This window comes from Petaurus breviceps, unplaced genomic scaffold (assembly GCF_028583685.1).
Source record: "Petaurus breviceps papuanus isolate PSGF00001 unplaced genomic scaffold, PetGlider_PUasm1.0 90903, whole genome shotgun sequence".
In the NCBI taxonomy this organism is placed as follows: Eukaryota; Metazoa; Chordata; class Mammalia; order Diprotodontia; family Petauridae; genus Petaurus; species Petaurus breviceps.
This window is the reverse complement of record NW_027187376.1, coordinates 2,817,445-2,832,202: the sequence shown is the minus strand read 5'-3', so window position 1 is coordinate 2,832,202 and position 14,758 is coordinate 2,817,445. Positions and strand designations below refer to the sequence as shown.

General features: G+C 42.0%; 2 protein-coding genes across 3 annotated transcripts in view; one reads left to right on the top strand and one right to left on the bottom strand.

The window, feature by feature from the left end:
- RPL37A (ribosomal protein L37a) overlaps positions 1-14,758 on the top strand; it is a 362,834-nt gene that overhangs the window by 81,825 nt on the left and 266,251 nt on the right. The window lies entirely within an intron of this gene.
- MARCHF4 (membrane associated ring-CH-type finger 4) overlaps positions 1-14,758 on the bottom strand; it is a 246,561-nt gene that overhangs the window by 128,993 nt on the left and 102,810 nt on the right. The gene's annotated exons all lie outside the window — the stretch shown is intronic.

The window sequence follows — 14,758 nt, the reverse complement described above, 5'->3', positions numbered from 1 at the left end:
GGGGGGAGGAAGGGAGAGAGGGAAAGAGAAGAAGGCAGGAGGGAAGTAGGAAGGAAGGGAAAGGAAGGAATGAAGAGAAAGAAAAAAGGAAAGAGAGAGGAAGGAAGGAAGGAAGGAAGGAAGGAAGGAAGGAAGGAAGGAAGGAAGGAAGGAAGGAAGGAAGGAAAGAAAGAGAAAGAAAGAGAGAAAGAAAGAAAGAAAGAAAGAAAGAAAGAAAGAAAGAAAGAAAGAAAGAAAGAAAGAAAGAAAGAAAGAAAGAAAGAAAGAGAAAGAAAGAAGAAAAAGATGGATTGACAGCCTTCTGATGATGTGCATCTTCAAAAACAACTAGGAAGATTCTCTGGCAAAGACACTTTGTTGGGGGTTCCATGCTTAAAACTTTTCCAGTATAGTAAAACCTCCCAAGGCTTATATTCTGTTTACATAGCTTTGAAAACTTGAGGTAAAGTCTATACCTATATCTGGTACTAGAGTTGGACGTTAGTGAAGGAGTTCCTTAATAAAGACTTAGAATCACTGAAACACCACTAGCAGACCTGGAAGGATCTTAGAAACCCTCAAGTGGACAGGGGTTTTTAATTTGGGGTCTGTGAATTTATTTTTATTTGAAAAGTATTTCAATCCCTATTCAAAACCAATGATTGGTTGGTTTCCTTTGTAACCTTATAGGTTTGTTTTTATGCATTTAAAGACCTTATTTTGAAAAGGGGGCATTACTTTCACCAGATTATAAAAGGATCCATGACATAAAAGAGGTTGAGAAGTCAGGTCTAATCCAACCTGTTCATTTTATAGATGATGAAACTGAGACCTAGACAGGAAAAATGGCTTGCCCAACATCACCTAGTTGGTTGGTGGTGGTGGTGAAAAAAGGAAAGACAAAAAAGAAGAGACATGACCAAAGTGGGCTAAATCCTTTCAAATTTCCAAATGACTATTTCAACTCTAGGTAGCTGACATATTTTCTAATTAACTCCTTGTTATAGTGAATGTATAGTCTGATTGAAGAGGGTAGTTTCAATATCCTGCCTGAAATATGCCTTCTAATTATCTAAATGTCTACTGCTTGGGAAGTAATTACACCACATTAATGGAAAGGTGGCAAAAGGGAGCAAGCACCTGTTTTCTCAGATAATACTTGCTTGCCAAGGAAAAGCTCAGAGCATCATCATTCACTTCCACTTCCCCTGATCCTGCTCCCACTTCCTGTCACTGCCATTCTGTAAATTGCTTATTGATTCCTTTGCACTGGGTGGGAATCAGGAAGTGGTCAAATGGAGATGAGTTTGAAAGAGCTGAGTTGTGACTACCAATTTTGTGCAGGTGGGACAATCAGCACCAAGGGGCTCCCAATTCTGTAGGAATGCCCTAATTCAAGTCCCAGAGAAGCTATTGGGAAAGGCGGCACTGGCAAGACCAGGGAGGAGCTTGTTTGGGTGAGATGCTTCTCAGTTTATTTCTTATTCTTGCTAAATAATAGTTCTAAACTCCTATTTCTATACTTCAAAGGGCATAAGTGTAATATAATGACACCTACCTTTCATTTTCTCCATTTGCCCCACTCAAATTATGACCTTATGAGAGAGTTAAAAAAAGATTTGGCTATGTGGGAGGAAAAGAAAATAGACTTTCTGTTCATTAAAAAAATAAACTTAATTTAAAATATTTATAGAAGGTGGCTATGAGTAGAGCATATGGCAGCTATAGTGTACCAGAAAGGACACTGGATTTGACAGGACACTGGAGGTGGAAACCTTTGTAGCTCTGCTCCTTATTAACTGTGTGACTTTGGGCAAGTAACTTCTCTGATCTCATCTGTAAGAAGAAGGAATTGGAATTGAGGATCCCTAAAGTTCCTTCTAGCTCTAAGTACTATGATCTTGATAATGAGAAAGGTGGAAGTGGGTCAGGGGAGGAGAGGAAAGAGAGTGGAAAGGAGAGGAGAATGAAGAGTAGATTGGGGAACAGGAAGAAAGAACAGAAAAGTGAGGATTGAAAAAAAAAAACAGAGAAGAAAAGATGAGAGGGTTTGCCATGAGAAATTGGGCTTAACGGTTTTCCCAAGACTTTCATGCAGTTCCACAAATTCTCTCTCCAGCAACACTGATCATGTTCCTAGCACTGGTATGAATGCAGTGAAGGACAGATTTCCCTGAAATTGCCTTCTTCATTTTCTCAGCTTCTTGAGAATTGGAGCTCTTGTTTTCAGTAGTACAGTATTCCTAGGCAGGTAGGGCTTTCCAGAGGTAACCTGGTTGCTTTCTCTACCCTCCTTATGCCAGAAGCCCTGAATCCACGAATGATAACCTGCCACGTCCAGTTAGACAGTCTGGGTAGGGTCGGAGGTGGTAAGCTACTGGAGGGGTAAGAGGGAAAGGGAGTGATCTTTTTGCAATGATGGAAATTTCACGGGTTCTCCATCTTTCTGCCTCTAGGTCTCAAACCCTTCCTTGGCAGCAAGTTCTTCCCCCAGGTCTAATCTCAACTCTCCCCTGATTGGTTTTGCCCAAACTCTTGCTCTGTCCATGGTGAAGACTCAATTTTATTCATGCAACCATGTACCTAGTGCTGGCTAGGAAAAGCAGTTGACTGTCATCCTCTGTCCAGCAACGACTTGTGGGTGAATTAGAAAAGCCCAGTGAGCTTGTGAGTGAGCTGGAAACCCTCTCTCCCATCAGTGAGCCCAGTCAGGACTCGAGCGGCAAGTCACATCCTTGGTAAGTTCCTTATGCATTTTTACTATGCAAAGCTTTGGTTTTCAAAATCCAACTTTTGATGCAACCAATGGGGAAGTATGAGGCAATCTTAGAAATTGTTCATCATCAAAGCTTTTTAGCATATTTATTGAGTTTGCTACTGTATCGGGTGAAGCTGGCCTGATAACAATAGAGAGGGAGACAGTGAGGTGGTGCAGTGCACACAGCACTCAGGAAGACCTGAGTTCAAATCCTCTCTCAATGGTGTGCTCTGTGTGACCATAATTAAGTCATTTAACTTGTCTCAGTCTTGACCTCCTCATCTAGAAAATGAGAACAATAATAGCAGCTATTTCACAAGCTTGTTATGGGAATCAAATGAGATAACATGTAAAATGCTTTGCAACCTTAATGTGCTATTTCTAAACGCTATTATTTTTTGGGAGGGAGGCAATTGGGGTTAAGTGACTTGCCCAAGGTCACACAGATAATAAGTGTCTGAGGCAGCTTTTGAACTCAAGTCCTTCTGATTCCAGGGCTGGTGCTCTATCTACTGAACCACCTTGTTGCCCCAATGTTACATATATATATTTGCTTTTTGGAGGGCAATTGGGGTTAAGTGACTTGCCCAAAGTCACTCAGGTCCTCCTGACTACAAGGCCGGCGCTCTATTCACTGCACCACCTAGCTGCCCCATTGTTAGATATTATTAAAGGAAGAGAAGGCACATTTCTTTTCTCAGTGGCTCCAACTCAGCTCCTGCCCACCTCCCCTCCAGTACCCTCACAGTTTTGATCCTCTGTCACAGTGTCCCCCTAGTCCTTGTCCCTCCTTATCTAGTGCCCTAGTGCAGCCCCTGACCCTTTCCCCCTCCCTCAAAATGATGTCTTAGTCCTTTTCCCCACCTTTACTTCTGACCCAATTTTCTCAGTACTTCTAGTAGCAATGTCAGGTAGCATTGGCCCAGAGAAACTCCTGGTTGAACTCCATCATTGTGTCCAGGCTTGATGTCAGGCATAACGTGGAGAAAGAATCCCATTTCTCAAGCTGCTAGCTCCCCAGGTCACGAGTTCTACCCCTCTGAGTGCCCATCTGGTACAGAGACTACTCTGAAGTGAATGTCAGACATATGTAGGAGGCAGATTATTTTTAGTGGGCCTGGCATTACTTGGAACTGCCAGATTGGCAATGCCGCTGGCTTGATCATCACCAGGCAAGGGACAGTCTGAGCATGCTGGTTGTCCCCACTCCCCAGCACTTGGCAAGCTTTGCCCTGGAGATTCTCTGAGGGGTGCTGGAGGAGGTGGGAATAGACTCCTCGGGCTCTACCCCATTCTGGGCCTTTGGCCAGAACCTCATGAGTAAGCAGGCTTTGGGGGAGTCCCTCACTTTGGGTATTCTTCTTAAACAACCAAACCCCTATGGTTGAAAGTGTAGGAGTAGAATTTTCTTGGCTAGGTAGGAAGTCAGCATTTCTCCTTATGTTTCCATCCTGGTCACACTCCCAGGATGATGGCTTTTTGGATGATAGGGAATAGCCGGGAAGTTCTTCAAGAAGCTAGGTGGTGCCAGAGCACTGGGCCTGGAGTCAGGAAGACAGGAGTTCAAATCCAGCCTCAGATATTTACATTGGTCATGTACCAGGCCTTTTCTGGGCCCCATTTTCCCCATTATCATCAGCATTATGGACCATCCTGCCACTTTCTCTGACCTCACAGTGACACTATGAGAATAAATGAGATAAATCTTTGACTGAAAATTATAAATTGGCAGATCTCAAAGTATCCCCATGAGGGATACTCACGTAATATTATTATCAAAACTCCAAGATATGGTAGAAAGGATTTATGTGTTGAAAGGGAGGTAATTTAGGTACATTTTACATGTGTCTTCTCTGTAAACTGTTTTCAGTGAGACAGAAAAGCCCTTTTCTTAGCCAGAAAAGAATAACTAACATTTGTATGGAACTTTAGGGTTTTATCACATTGGATCTTCACAAAAACACTGGGAGGTAGAGCTACTGTTACTATGCTAATTGTACAGATGATGAAAGTGATGCTGAGAAAAGCTAAGGAATTTGCTTAAGGCCACATCCAAACTTAGGTCTTCTTTATTCTAAGGCCAGCATTCTATTTACTATCATACCTAATGTCTGATGTTGTCTAAAGCCTACTCTTCTCTGCTCCATTTAATTAAAAAAAACCATCTGGTGGTGGTTATGATGGTGCAGTGGCTAGGTGGTGCAGTGAATAGAGCACCGGCCCTGGAGTCAGGAGGACCTGAGTTCAAATCCAGCCTCAGATACTTGACACACTTACTAGCTGTGTGACTTTGGGCAAGTCACTTAACCCCAATTGCCCTCCAAAAAGCAAAAAAAGAAAAATTATATCTAACATTGGGGCAACAAGATGGTGCAGTGGATAGAGCACCAGCCCTGGAGTCAGAAGGACTTGAGTTCAAAAGCAGCCTCAGACACTTATTATCTGTGTAGCCCTGGGCAAGTCACTTAACCCCAATTGCCCTCAAAAAAAAAAGCAAAAAAAAATACGAATCATGAAATATGTTGAATATCTACTATGTGCAAAGTTTAATGTGCTAGGGAAGGACTAGGATATAAAAATAAAATTTAAAAAAAGGCATGGTCCTTGTTCTCAAGAAAATTGCAGTTTGTAAGGGAAAGGGACAGGAACAAACATTTATTGAGCAACTATGGTGTGCTAGGTCCTAAGCACTTTACAAATATTTTCCCATTTGATTAAGGGAAAATAAGACATGTGACTACATGAATTGATAGGGACAAGATTTGTGATTTTGTTGGCATAGGGAACTTCCACATGAGGAAATACCTTCTACCACTGTCCTTTGACACCTTTCCTAGAACACAAAGAGGTTACTTAATTAGTTCAGGATCACACAGCCCTATGCTTAAGAGGCAGGATTTGAGCCCAGGCTTACCTACCTCCAAGACCAGATATTCACTCTGCCACACTGCCTCAGGGAAGTCTTCAGGAACAGAGTGACTTTGGGCAAGTCACTTAACTTTGCTTTGCCTTAGTACTCATTGGTAAAATGAAGATCATAATAGCACCTATTGTTGTGAGAATCAAATTAGATAATATCTGCAAAGTGTCTGGCGCACAGTAGGCTCTATATAAATGCTAGTTGTTATTGTTATTGTCAGAGCTGGATCTCAAAGAATGAACAGTACTTCAAAAGGAGAGTTAGGTGGGGAAAGCATTCATGAAGCTAAACAAGGAATGGATTGGAGAAATGAGCAATAGTTCCACTTGACTGGATTGTGGAGTGACAAAAACTATTGTGAGACAAGGCTGGAAAAATCCTACTCAGTCAGACTCAAGGCTTTGAAGGCTAGGCTGAACGTTTGAGCCTTTGTGCTTCAGGTAGTGGGGAGCCACTGAGGATTTTGATCAAGAGTGAAATGTGATCAGAGTTGTGTGTCTGTGGGGGACTGATTTTTAGTCTTGGAAGATGGGTCTGAGTGGGAACAGATTAAAAGTGAATGGCAAGCAGTATATTCAGTTCTTCCTTGGAGGCAGCAAGGGAGGATGGGTGAAAAACACAGAATTTTTTAGGTGAAGAAGTACTGGGATGAGCTTGTTCAATACAGATATCATCCATCTTCTCTTTAAAATAGAAGGCAGGTAATGTGCAGACAGTCAAAAGGATAGGGGAGCAGAGTCAAGAAGAGTGGGAAAGGTTTAACAGCGCTTATGCGGAATGTGATAGGGAATTAGTTAGAAGTGGTTTTTAGAGGAAAACTGAGCCACACTGAGAACCCAGCTAAGTTTAAGCAGTATGAATTTGTAGTGTAACTAACTGACATGGATGCATGGTTTTTCTCTACTAATTCCTTGGCAGCCCGAACACAGAAACAGAGAAAGTAAATTCTGTTGCAGACTAGGGATTATTAGGAAGAAAACAGTGACAGAACAAGGGGAATCTTTAAAGGGTTCAAGGGTAGTGGCAAATATAATGAAGTAGCTGATCATAGAGAGGTAAGTGGAATTAGACTGGGGATGGGGAAGAATATGTGAGTCAAATGACTAGAGAGCATGAGGAAGATAGAGAGCAGACACACTGGGAGTGAAAGAGGGTGGAGGTAGAAGGGCAGGAGATTAGAGTGAAGGGCTACACACTATGTGTAGCTCAAGATCTTGGAGTTGAAGCAGTCCTGAGTAATGGTGAGATTTCAGGTGTGTGGTGAAAGTGGAGAGGAAATTGAGATGATTGAAGCTGAGCAGGTCAAGGAGCTGTGAGGTCTGCATATTAGAAAGACAGATAATCAAACATGGATTATGGAAGTTGGCCAGGGCGATAGCAAGGGATGGTTTTTTAAGTTCAGTGATTAGGTGTCATTGAGGTTATAGAGGGGCTTTATGTTGCAGGCTATTATTGTAACTGTTTTTCCTTCATTCTCAAAGAAGACCATGATGTAAGGAAGGTGATGCCATGACTTGCAAGTGAATTGTATTTAAGTGAGAGAGAGCTGTGCAAAGTCACCAGCCTCACTTTCTCCTCCAGAGCCATCTGGGTCTAGGGGAGAAGATAGTGATCAGACTAGATGATCTCTGAGGTCCTGTCCAAACACAGGTATTCTATAATTGCATGAGTGGAGAATAAAACTGAACCATATCATTAAGGAAGGATATGTCCTAGAGAATGATAGATGAGTGTTGAGGAACGAGAAAGAATAATGTAACTATAATGTGAACTTCAAAGAAAGGCTGTTGGGTAATAGCGGTAGAACAGAGGTCTGGAGTAGTCAGTGTGTCAATCTCTCCTCCTGGCTCCATGAATATGGAAAGTGGTGGCAAGGTCCCGTGCACTCTAATTTTGGTATTCCTTAATAGAGAGGAAAAACACTCTCAAGGTGGCTATCACTTAGGGGCTGGCTAAGCAGATGATGCCATGTAAATGTAGGGATAGAGATTGGTCCTAGGGTTACATTTTTATATGAAACTCTCAGAGAGGAAATGCCTACCAAATACAGGTTCAGTTCAATTCAACAAACATTTATTAAGTGCCTACAATGTTCAAGGCACTGTGCTAAGCACTGGGAAAAGAAATAAGAAAAAAAGGCAGCCCCTGCTCTCAAGGAGATTACAAACTAATGAGGAAAAACAGAGCACAGAAGGAAGTGTTAAAACAGAGAGACAGGGACCAGGAACTGGGAATAGAAGGGCAGGGGATATGTTGTTCCAAGAAGAGGAAGCTATCTATAAAGGAAGGTTTTGGGAAGAATTGGCACCACCTCCACAATTTATCTTCTTAAAGAGTTTCCTAGAGCACTAAGAGGTTAAGTGACTTAACCCAAACTGCATACCAAGGCTGTGTCAGAGGCAGGACTTGAACTCAGTTCTTCCTGGCTCTAATATGAATATAATAGATTTATTGCTAGGTGGCACCATAGTTCATAGAGTACCAGCCCTGGAGTCAGGAAGATTTACCTTTGTGAGTTCAAATCTGGCCTCTGACACACTTACTACTTGGATGACTCTGGGCAAGTCACTTAACCCTGTTTGCCTCAGTTCCCTCATCTGTAAAATGAGCTAGAGAAGGAAATAGCAGCCCATTCCAGTATCTCTGCCAAGGAAACCCAAATAGGGTCATGAAGAGTCAGACAGAACTGAAAAATTGCTAAACGATAACAATAACATATATAAATATGAGGAATTCAGAAAACCATAAGAATTAACGGGAGTCTAACCCCTTTATTTTACAGAACAGGAAATTTGGGCTCAGAGAGATTAAGTGATTCTATTGTTAACAAACATGTTCTTTGTCCTATATCATTCCCACTCATAGCCCAGAACTATTGGGAATCTCTTCCCAAAAGAGATTGTATCCCTGGTCAAAGGAGCACAGGACTGAACGTTCCTTTTTTCAGGCTCCTGGAAGCATGGGGCCCATTGACAAAGATATGTGTGTGTGTATAGTATATATATTATATATGTGTACATATACATACACATATATAATATATATACTTTTTTTTGCTCCACATTCCCACTTTCAGACTGTCTCTTTGCCACCAACACACAGCCACCTCTCTCCTTTTAAGATCCACCCCAATTATCTTTATCACCTAGTCCAACTCCTTATTGCAATTAACTCCTGACATCCAGGCAAGTCCTTTTTCAAGGAGTTCAGCCTTCATATCCACTCCAATCCCTGCCCTATTCTTTGAACAAAATATTCCAACTCCCATTTTGTTTTTTGCTATTTCTCTGGCTGTCTTTTACACTTGGAATGCTCTACCTCCTCACCATACTTTTCTGCTTCCCTGGCTTTCTTCAAGACTCATCTCAAATCTCACCTTCTGCAGGGAGCATTTCCTGGTTCTCCCAAATGCTAGGCATTCCCCCATTTAGACGACTTTCCATCTACTCTGTCTGAATGCATATATTTATTTACATGTCTCCCCCATTAGAACATAAACTCCTTGGAGGCAGGGATTATTTTTTCCCTTTTCTTTGTAGCGCAGCACTTAGCACAATGCCTGATGCATAATGAGCATTTGGATACTACTTATTGAATAACTGCCCTAATTCTTGGGTAGATCAGCATACATATTCATGTCCCTTTGATTGCCCAGACCTCTAAGTTCGGCAGTCTCCTAAACTCCCATGACTTCACTTCACTCATGGTCATATACATGACATAGTCATCTACCCATATTTATTCCACCTCCCTGATCCAGAGCTCTGAAATTCCTCTCTCTCTCTCTCTCTCTCTCTGATTTCAACCTTCTGTTCTTCAATTTCTAGTCTTTATTCTTACCAAGAACTCAAGTCCCTCTACCCCTGCCTGTTCTCACAGTTTATGACTCCCTTTCTTCCCTTTGTAGTCTTAATCTTAGGGTTAATATGTTCAACCATACACTGTCTGCTAGTCTTGACTTCTTTGCTTCCTATTCCTATGACTAGGCACTTCTTGCCATGCCACAAGCGGAGCATGTCCCTATCATCCATTTCCCCCACCATTACACAAATGCTACTGAATAATCCTAGAGAAGGTCATGCAGCCATTCCAATGGAGTCCCCTAACATTTATGTTATCTAATTTCAACTTAAGCCTCACTGCCTCACAATAATCCTGACTCCTCAACCAAATGGGACTACCCATTATCTCCCAAGGTTGGTCTGAGCTTTCTAGCTTCATGCCTCCACCTTCTCTATCACACTCTTCACAGTGGCTATGCCAAAGCTTCCTCTTTCTCCTCAGACTTCCTATACCACCCATTCCCCTCTCCTTCTTAAAAGAAGACCTTGCATCTTACTCTGTTGAGAAAAATATAGACCATTTGTTACAAGTTCCCTCTTTGCCTGAACTCCAAACCTGCAAACCCTTCTAAGCCCCTCACCCATCCACTCCTCATTTCCCTCATTCTCTCATGAAGAAGTAAATCCTTCCCATCACCAGCATTAACCTCTTTACTTGTGATCTTGAAACCATACATTCTATCTTCTCTAGGAACTTGGTCTCTCAGTCATTCATTGCTTTCCTCCTGTCTTCAATCTCTCATAGTTTTACTCCTTCCCTACATAACAACCACATCTGTGGCTCCATCATCTATTAAAAAAAAACCCAAAACAACCCTTCATATGCTCTTTCCTCCAAGTAACATCTTATATGTCTTTTTTTTCCTTTCACAGTCAAATTCCTATAATAGGTCCTTTATACCTTTAGCTTCCATTCCCTTACCTCCCATTTGATGGGGTATAGGCCTTGGAACATCCCCCCCCACACACACACACAGCTTCCCCTGAACTCTCCCACACAGCCCTAGCATTCACTTGGAGCTCATTTCAGTATAATCCTTTTACCTGCCCTTTCATTGTGGCTCACATTGTCTGCACCTGGCCCCACCCTAGACCACCACTCCTTGATTCCATCTATACCCATTCCTTTACCACTGTTATAAGGTCCATCTTGCCTCCATTAAATTGGGCAGACTCAATCTGGTACACTTGTCAATGCAAACAGTCTCAAATGCTCAGATTCCTTAAGAATCTGGTACACTTGTATTAGCAATACAAACGCTCAAATTCTTATAATCTCACCCACTCCAACCAGTGTTATAACAAACCTTGTGTCTGTCAGAAAGAAGGCTTGGGTTGAGTTTATTTGAGGCAGGACCAGTGTTGTTTGTCCTTGAATTTCAGGGTTCCCAACACCCCTAGACCTGAACACACTGACTGACTTCTCAACCCCTTAAAGTATGGCTCTTGACCTCACAACTTTACTAAAAACACTTTCTCTCAGCTTATCAAAGATCAACAAACTGATAGATCCATTGGTCTTTTCTCAGTACTCATCCCCTTTGATCTTTCTGTAGTTTTTGTCGTTGTCAACCACCTACTATTCTGGAGTATTCTCTCTTCCTTTGGCTTCTTTGACTCTCTTCTCTCGGTTCTTCTCCCTATCTGAGTGTTCCTTCTCAGTACCCTTTATTGGGTTATTCTACTTCTTTCACCTACTAAATAAATACCCCCTTTCCCTTCCTCTATTATAAAATATAATCTCATCCTGGCATTTATAACCCTCCACAATCTGTCACCCACCTAACTTTTCAGTCCTTTTTTACATCTTTCCTACACTCTTCATTACGGTTAAACTGGCCTGGGAGTGGTTGCCTATATATACCCTCCAACCTCTATGTCTCTGACTTGGCATAAAAAGTTCCCCACCTCTCTAATGTACTCCCTCCTCACCTGAGCCTCACAGAAATTCCCAGCTTCCTTCAAAATACAACTCAGATGTCAACCCATACACGGAGGTTTTCCTGAACCTTTCCTCCCAGTTTCTCCCTCTTTAATTCATTTTGCATTATTTTGTATATACTTACTTGTGGATATATTGTATCCCCTCCCTCCCCCAGTAGAATGTAATCTCCTCGAAGGCAGGAACTATTTCATTTTCTTTCTTTGTTTTCCTAGCACTTAACAGTGCCTTGCACACACTAGGCACTAACAAATACTTGTCAAGGTCACATTGGAAGGCAAATAGCAAAATCAAAATTCAAACTCAGGTCCCCTGACTTCAAATCCAGTGTTCTTTGCACTATTCTTTGGTGACTTTTATGACCTGATACAGAACAAAGAAAGCAAAAAGGGGAGAGTCATACTGTATACACAGTGATTACAACAGACAACACTGAAGGTCAACAATACTCAGACAAACACAACCATAAACAAAATCCATGCAAATGGTGGACAGGCTCAGTGGAAGATAACAATAAAGACCTTTCTGTAGCCCTGAACCAGCCAAGTCAAGTTTAGGGGACTTTTTCATGGAACAGCACAGACTAATGTAACAATCTAGAGTGGTTCTAGAAAAATGATATTGGATCATACTTCCTCTCCAAAAAGGTGGTGGACTATGGATGTGAAATGGCACATATTTTGTGTCTCATATTTGACTATTACTGTTATAAAGGAGGTTTCTATTGAGAGCAATTGCTGCAAAGAGACTAGGACATAAAAATGCATTAATAAAACATAGAAAACACTCTCAAAGATGTAGCTCTCCCTGAACTGGGGTTACAAGTTGATCCTTGTCACATACTATTAGTCTTCCCTTTGTACTGCTTGACAACAGGGCACAGCACAGGCAGTCTCCCTGGGGACACACAGGCAACATTTAAGCACCAACAAGGATGCTTTACTCCTCAGTCAGTCAACCTTTCCTCATCTCCTTTCATTCTAGGACCTTCCCTCGGTTGATTATCCCCAATTTAGCCTGCATAATTGTTTGTATGTTGTCTCTCCCATTGGACTATGAGCTCCTTGAAGGCAGGGACTGTCTTTCGCCTTCCTTTGTGACCCTGGTGCCTAGAACACGGTAGAAGCTTAATAAATGTTTACTGAGTGATTACTGAGTAATAAATAAGGGCCAAGAACCTCACTAAGTGCTGAGATACACAGAAAAACAAAAACCTGCTGCTTCCCCTCAGGGAGCCCCCCTTCTGCTGGGGGAGGTGACACGCAAACATTATGTACCTGAAAGATATCAAGCGCTATAAATCTAACAGGTGTTCATGAGTGTGGCTGGAGAAAGCCCCAGAGAGGAAAGCCGTAGGTGTCTGGCTAGAGCCATTGCCCTAATCTAAAGTGGAAGTTAAAGGACTTCCCAACACCCATAACTCAACCTCCCTTACTTTCTTATTATTGTGACAATACAAAATGCATTATATGTACATGGCAAGGTACTATTGCATGTACAATGTATGTATGATGTACATGTACAATGTATATGTACTATAACATGTACAACATAATATATTATTATGACACTTTAAAATATGCTGTATGTACATGGCAATGTGTTATTGTATGTATGATGTACGTATGATGTACATATACAGTGTATATTACTGTATGTACAATGTAATGTATTATTGTGACACTACAAAATATACAGACAGACTGTATAGCCTCTTCTGGAGGGAGAGGGTTGTATTGTGTGTTAGTGGCAGCCTCCCCACACTTGTCTTCCTGGTATTAGAAGAAAATGAAGAAGCAAAGTGCAGTGCCATCTCAGGGAAGAGAGGGCCTGAGCAAAGTAAACTGTGAGTAAGATAACACCATATGCCTGAGACAGCTTCCTACACTTTGTCCACCCACTTGTTCCCATTACTTAAGCAGCTCCTGCTATAGCCCCATTTCTCCATCAGCTCTTCCTAGACTGAATAGAGGGAAGGAAGCACCTCTACCCAATCCAAGCATGAAACTCAAGCAATTCTGTCCTACTTCCAGTATCCTCCACCCAATGCCTCACAAAACATCTGTGTTCGTTGGCCTGCCTCCAGAGGTCTTCAAGCAGAGGCTGGATGGTCACTTGTCAGGGATGTTATAGTGGGGATTTCTTTTGGTATGGGCTGCTCTACATGGTTAATGAGGTCCCTTCTCACTCTTATCTTCTCCAATTCTGAGAAATAACGGCCATCCCTGGAAAATCCATGCAAATGGAGGGCAGCCTCAGAGGAAGACAGCAGTTAAAACCTTTCTGTAACCCTGAACCAGCCAAGACAAGTTCAGGGGACTTTTTCACAGCACTAATATATATAATTATTCATATTCAGAAATCAATTTGCTCACAACTTCTTTGTGAGGTAGTTCCATAAATAGGAATAACTACACATCACTTGTACCAAGATCTCACCCATTTGGGAGTGACCCACATTCACCTGTGTCTATCAAACGCAATAAGAAGACCAATGCCTTGATGGTTATTGTTACCACAATCAGGGAGATAGAACAGTTGAGTTATGAGTCCACTAAGACGATGCCCAGTAGCCCCACTGGGGAAAAATAAAGCCTGGCCTGTCAACTATTGAGTCCACTCATAAGGAGCTTATAAAAATGAGAGAAAATCTGGGCCTCTGTGCTGGTGAGCTTGAACTTGCCCACATGATGTACTGTAGATGACATGTATAAGGAAGAAAGCCTTATGTATTAAGTTGTACAGGAAGCTGCCTGAGGTCTTAGACACAGAGAATGCCAAGGGTGATGGTCAATTTGGTGTTACATGGTCAAAAACTGATACATCCCTTATATAAGAACTCACAAGGCCTTCTCTGTTCTCTCAGGTGTGCCCATGTCACGTGTCTTGGGATCTTAGTTGTCCAAAATCAGCGATAATCCTAGCAACTCCTCAGCTTAGCTCAAGATAGTGATTGGGGAATCAATAATATGGAATGAGCTCATGGTGGAATCCTCTTCCTGAGGAATCCTATGCCCACAGTACTTGGTACTTGGTTCTTCCCTAGTATCACGAGTCTGTGTGTCCTCCAGTGAGTCTTAGAATCTGGTTCAGGTGGGATATTGTCAGTCCATCAACAAATATTTATTAAGCAGCTAATAAGTGCCAGGTATTGAGCTAGGCTCTGGAGATAGTAACACAGGCAAAAGACAGGTCTTGGTCTCAAGGAGTTCATAGTCTAATGCCTACTGTGTCACTGGAAGACTGGAATTCTTGGCATCCACTTGCCTGTGTGTTACTATTTAGGGCTCAGAGGATTTAGAAGCAGGTTGTGAGTG